The following is a 6,498-nucleotide window of genomic DNA, read 5'->3' on the forward strand; positions in this document are numbered from 1 at the left end:
AAAAAGTAGGAAATTGAAACCCTCGACACTTTTCACGATGGTTGTAGTTTGCTAGCATGGCCCATTGAAAGGCCTTTTTGCACATTAAACTACCAACTTCAAAAAAGGTACAAACTAGGGCTTTCCCAATATATAACCCTATGCAGACGAAATTTTAGTTTAAATCCCTGTTTATCGGTAATTGATTTCATATTCTGGTCGTCTTTGTGTCCTTGTACAGTGTTCCATGTTTAAATAAGACCTCTCATATTTTTTTCCAAGAAAAATGGTGAAGTCGTTTTGTTGTTAGCCGACATCATTTTGGGGAGCGGTCGTAAAGTCACGTGCAAAGTGTGTGAGATTTGATGGTGTAAAAGTAGACAACTTATGTCTAACAAACCTCCAAACCTGAAATGCGAGTTTTTCAACACCAAAAGTGCTAAAAATATTGAGAGAATGGATAAGGGAATAACCATCTCAGTTTTGTACGAGACTGAAGTAGGCGCGAAAAAAAAGCCTGAAATATAGCTTAAAGCCTAAAGAATGTTTTTTGTCAGGCTTCTTATCGTAACTACTTGAAATGCGTACATGTACATAGCTACTTTGGTCATCCACTTATTCATTCCTTTATCCGCAGTTCATGTATTTCATAAATATATTCCACTCTCATCAATATTGAGAGAGTAGACGGGGCAACTGGGATCGTTGCTAACAATTTTGACTAGTGGCGTTAAGCTGACCTAAGTAAACACTATTGCTGAGTGACTATCGGGTCGTAGTTTCTCGTAAAACTTTTATATTCATCAAACGATATCTAGCCTTCATCTGCAACGTTGAAACAAAAATGACAAATATATGTTGTTAGTGACATTTCGAGTTGTGTTACATTATGTACATTCTGACAATTCTGACAATTATTTACGTGTTATGTCAAGCCAGATCGGCATATTTAAGAGCGCCCATAACAAAGGTGGTCACGTGGTAGATGCAAACAAACAGCTCGAGCGGATTCGAATCACAAAGTTTTCGGGCGGCAAGAAAGGATATCAGTCGTGGTGGGCAGCATTTTCCAGTTGTGTGGATGAAACAAGTCAGTTAGCTTAGTTTAAAATGTTGCGGCTGGAAAGTTGTTTAGAAGGAGAGGCGGCCGAAATGGTGAAAGGGCATGGTTACTCGGATCATGCGTACGAAGCGGCTAAGGCAAGGTTGAATCGAAAGTATGGGGGAACAAGGCGACAGGTTCAAGCCCATATCGGTGAGCTACGTAAGATGAGGCCAATAAACGCTGATAATCCAAAAGAGCTAGATAGATTTGCCGACGTACTGGAGAGGACTGTGGTTTCTTTAAAGGAAAATAAGAAGTTTGCTGACCTGGAAGGAGAAACATTGTATGCAATTGTGCTGGAAAAACTTCGTCAAGCTCTACTTAGCCAGTACTACCGATGGATTAAAGAAAAGGGAAGCAAGGATTCTCTTGAAGAGCGGCGTCACTGGGTTGCTGAGGAAGCTGAGTACCAGGTATAAGCATCAGAAATTAAGCATGGTTTGTCCAGTGTTGGAAGTGTACGAGGAAAGAGCTCAACTAAGTCTTATTTCGGGACCACAGAAGAGAAACGTGATCGTCCCTGTAAAGTGTGCAACCAAAAACACCCAATTTGGAAATGTGATATGTTCAAGAGAATGGAACATAGAAAGAAGTGGGAGACGGCGAAGAAACTCGGACTGTGTTACCGTTGCTTGGGGAAAGGGCACCTTGGTGACTCATGTACTTGGAGCAGAGAGTGTGGAATTGACGGATGCAAAGACAGACACCATCGGTTACTTCATGAGGAGAAAGTAGTTCCTGGGTCCATGAAGGGGAAGGTTGACACACCCATGACAGAGGAAAACAAGTCCAGTACATATGAAACAGTACAAGAACATGCACAGAGGAGTATTGCCTTGCGTACTGTTCCAGTCATTCTGAAACATGGGTAGAGACGCTTGCAAGTTAATTGTTTTTGGACGAAGGCAGTGATACGTCGTATGTTGATGAGGATGTGGTAGAGGAACTGGGGTTCGATGGTAGGAAGGAGAAAATAACTATCAATGTTGCTAATGGACAGAAGGTCAATTTAATGTCACCAACCATGGAGATTGGCTTGGAGAGTCTGGACGGCCGGGTGGACACAGTCATTGTGGCGAAAACATCTGATAACATCTGTGGTGGGATAAAACGCACCAACTGGCTGCAAATCAAAGATCAGTGGAAACATTTGAGGGACATTCCTTTTCCTAAACTTGGAAAAAGGAGTAAAATCGATGTTCTTATTGGTTCAGACTATTACAACCTGCTATTTCCTATGAAAGAGGTTCGTGGAGGCGATCCGACGATGTACCTAGTGCCAGACTGTGTCCATTGGGGTGGACAGCAATTGGTACCATTGGTACGTCTGAGGGATGTGGAGCAAGTAACACTGGTTACCTGAACACCTATCGCATACAGCAGTCAGAGCGTAGTGATGGAGATCTGAACTATCTGTTGAAACAACTTTGGAACCTTGGGGCTATTGGGATTAAACTACAGGTGGAGCAACCACTTTCCCCCGAAGACAAACTAGCCTTTGATAAAGTGAACGAATCAATCAGGTTTGGTGGTGAGAGATATGAAGTTGCTGTGCCTTGGAAACATGAAAGACCAGAATTGCCGTCAAACAGACAGATGGCAGAGACACGTCTTCACACAGTTGAGAAGAAGTTAATGCAAGATGAGAAGCTGGCACAGGCTTACCAATCAGTGGTTGATGACTACTGAAGTAAAGGATATATCAGAGAAGTCCCAGAGGATGAGCCGAAGCCACCATCAGAATGGTTTCTTCCATACTTCCCTGTTGTAGGCCAGAGAAGGCCACAACCAAAGTTCGGGTTGTTTTCGACGGCTCAGCTCAGCAAGATTGAAAGAGTTTGAACAGTCAATCACTACCAGGTCCTAAGTTGCAAAGTGACATTGTGGATGTTTTGATTAAGTTTAGAAAGGAGCCAGTTGCTTTGGCTGGTGATGTGAGCCAAATGTATCACCAGATACTTCTCAGACCAGAGGACAGGCCCCTGCATAGATTCTTGTACAGGAACTTGGGCAATGGGGATGCACCAAAGGTTTACGAGTTTACGAGGTTTATTTTTTGAGGGTGTTACTGCCCTTTTAGTGTTCAGTTTGCTTGGCAACATCACGCCAGACTTCACAAGGAGACTTACCCATTGGGAGCTAATGTAGTTTTAGAACACTGTTACATGGATGACCTGATGCCATCCGCAACTACGGTGGATGATGCGAAGGAAATAAGAAAGCAGATTACCGAACTAGGGGACTTGGCTGGTTTTAATGTCCGCAAATGGATGTCGAATGAACTGAAAGTAATTGCTGACGTTGCGGAAGAAGGTAGGGCTTCTGAGATAGACTTGGAGAAGAAAGAATTGCCAACAACCAAGACTCTGGGTGTCCCGTGGGCCGCCACAGAGGACGAATTTTCCTTTAGACACTCGTCACAGTTAGATGGATTTGAATTCACCAAGAGGAATGTTTGAGGCGAACAGCAGCAGTTTACGACCCATTGGGCTTCTTATCACCTTATGTTATCAGGTCCAAGGTGTTGATACAAAAAGCATGGCTGGAGGCACGGGATTGGGATGAACTGTTGCCCACACCTCATCAGCAAGAATGGACAAAGTGGTTCCGAGAATTGGAAGACCTTGAACTTGTGAAAATCCCAAGGTGTTTTGAAAGACCCAAGTCTTAAGGTGAAAGAACTGAGCATTCATACATTCAGTGACGCGTCGGAGAAAGCATTCACCGCTGTAGTTTACGCACGTCATATGTCTGAGGAAGGCAACATTACAGCTTGAATGATTATGTCGAAGTCTCGGCTGGCACCATTAAAAGCAGTGAGCATCCCCAGATTAGAACTTTTGGGTGCACTCACCGGATTACGATTAACAAGACAAGTTTGCTCTGCACTCAAGATACCAACAAATGGAGTGACCTATTGGGTGGACAGTGCGAATGTGGGGTACTGGATCCAAGGTCAGAGTAGAGAGTGTAAGCGGTTTCATAGCACATCGTGTTGGAGAAATTCATGAGTTCTCTGCTCCTAATCAGTGACGCTATGTTCCTACAGATGTAAACCCCGCCGATCTTGGGATAAGAGGCCTGACAGTAGAAGAGTTAGCAAGCGTAGACTTATGGTGGAATAGGCCCAAATTTCTGAAGAAGCCAAAACAAGACTGGCCAGAGTGCAAGTTTAACAAGCCAGTGTCAACAGAGAACCTTGAACTTAAAGGAACAAAAGAAACAGGGACAAAGGATGCTATCAGTTACCAAATAATTGAAGAAGGTGAAGAAACGGCTAGTGTCGAAGAGGTGTGGCGATTGGACCCCTCAAGATACTCGAAATGGTATCGAGTCAAAACAAAAGAAGAACTGGAAGTTAGATTGTCTTTAGTTCGTGTGACAGCGTGGGTGCGCCGATTTACAGACAATTGTAGGAAACCAGCTGAACAAAGAGAGAAGGGTGAACTGAAGCCATTGGAGCTTCAAAACGCTGAGGAACTTATCATTCGGGAGGTTCAGTCTAAAGTGTATGTAGCAGAGATAGAGCCATTGAGAAGTAACAAGGAAATCCTAAGAGGAAGTGCGTTGGCACCGTTTAATCCAGTATTAGTTAATGGCATTTTGAGGTCCAACACCAGACTACGACATGCAGACGATCTCTCATATCATGTGAAGTGTCCAATCATACTGCCTAAGAGGAATCATGTCACAGGACTGATTGTTAAGTACTACCATGAATCAGATGGGGCTTAACTATACGATTAATCATGTACGAGAGAAATACTTGGTGGTCCATGTTCGTGAACAAGTGAAAAGAGTCACGAGAGAATGTTTTGAGTGTGTGAGACGATTTCGAACAAAGCCAGCTCACCAGCAAATGACTCCGTTACCGAAGATTAGACTGCAGCAATCCTCCAGACCTTTCGAGAGCTGTGCAGTAGACTTTGGAGGACCTTTCTTAACTAAGCAAGGACGTGGAAGAGTTCGAGCTAAGCGCTATTTGTTTGTTTCTCTGTTTGAAGACCTATTGTTGCCACTTGGAGATGGCGTCGTCTTTGGACACTGATGCATTTCTTAACGCTTTTGTCAGAATGACTGTGCGGAAAGGATGGCCGCAGCAAATGTTAAGTGACAATGGAACGAACTTTGTAAGCGCATCGAAGGAACTGCAAGACCTAGTCTCTGCTATAGACCAAGACAAGATACAACGGATGACCTCCAATAAAGGAGTGAGTTGGAAATCGAACCCACCTGCAGCGCCACATTTTGGTGGAGTCTTTGAATCTATGATTAAGTCAGCAAAGCGAGCTATTTTTGCTGTACTCGGTGATGCAGAAGTTAATGATGAGGAGTTGGAGACAATCTTTACTGGGGTAGAAAGTCTCCTGAATTCGAGACCTTTAACAACTGTGAGTGACGACCCTAACGACGACCGCGTCTTGACTCCAAATCACTTTCTGATCGGACACATTGGTGGTGATTTTGTACCGGAGAGCGTCGACACCGAGCCATTCAATCCCAGAAAGCGCTGGAGAAGACTACAAGAGTTCACAAGACATGTGTGGAACTGATGGATGAAAGAATACTTACCGCAGATTGGATCCCCATTTCCCTTAAAGGGAAAGGGACCAAATGATGATGATGATGGATCAAGACAGAAATGGTACTTCCGTAACGACAGTTTGCGGGTTGGAGATGTTGTCGTTGCTATTGATCCCGGTACAGTGAGGCGACAGTGGAATGTTGGGCGCATCCAGCAGACGTACCCTGGCCCTGACGGCCTAGTGCGAGTGGTGGGCGCACGGGTTAATGGCAAGACCCTTAGGCGACCAATAACTAGAATCTCTCCGCTGGAGATTCGGAACACCGAACTGTAATCAGATTAATGTGTAACAAAACACTTTGGAGAACCATGAACTAGAGCTAAGGATTTTCAGTTAAAATGTATTCGAATTTCAGCTTCCCTGTAATTCGGGAGGGGAAGAAATGTTAGCGACATTTCGAGTTGTGTTACATTATGTACATTCTGACAATTATCACGTGTTATGTCATTCGCCGTGGTTGAACTGGAGCACTCTGTCATGGAACTTGACTCGAGACGCCTCGAGATTTGTCGAGATAGTTTTGTATTGTAAAAGGTTTACAGTCGTGGAATAGAATCTACACATGTAAAACGCAAAAACATTTTTTCCTGTGAAGAGTTCAATCCATCAAGGGTATTTCCCAATCGCGCAAGAGCACTATCTCGTCACGTGACAATTTTAAACCAATCAGACTCGGAGAAAATTAACTGGTGAGCTATAAAAGGAGATGACGATAAGTAGCAGCATAAAAAGTGGAGCCCCGTTGTTGCCATGTAGAACTCGACAGTGGTGAAAGTTCGATCTCGAATTTTTAGCGTGCATGGGGGTATATAACGAGAACTGTTTCTT

General features: G+C 43.8%; 1 protein-coding gene and 1 long non-coding RNA gene across 2 annotated transcripts in view; one reads left to right on the plus strand and one right to left on the minus strand.

Moving 5' to 3' along the window:
• LOC146474594 (uncharacterized) overlaps positions 1 to 6,498 on the plus strand; it is a 47,062-nt gene that overhangs the window by 36,946 nt on the left and 3,618 nt on the right. The window lies entirely within an intron of this gene.
• Positions 1 to 6,498, minus strand: part of LOC146474595 (tetratricopeptide repeat protein 28-like) — a 64,117-nt gene that overhangs the window by 32,314 nt on the left and 25,305 nt on the right. The window lies entirely within an intron of this gene.

The sequence above is a fragment of the Pavona decussata genome, unplaced genomic scaffold, assembly GCF_977016875.1.
Source record: "Pavona decussata unplaced genomic scaffold, jaPavDecu1.1 SCAFFOLD_87, whole genome shotgun sequence".
Classification (NCBI taxonomy): domain Eukaryota; kingdom Metazoa; phylum Cnidaria; class Anthozoa; order Scleractinia; family Agariciidae; genus Pavona; species Pavona decussata.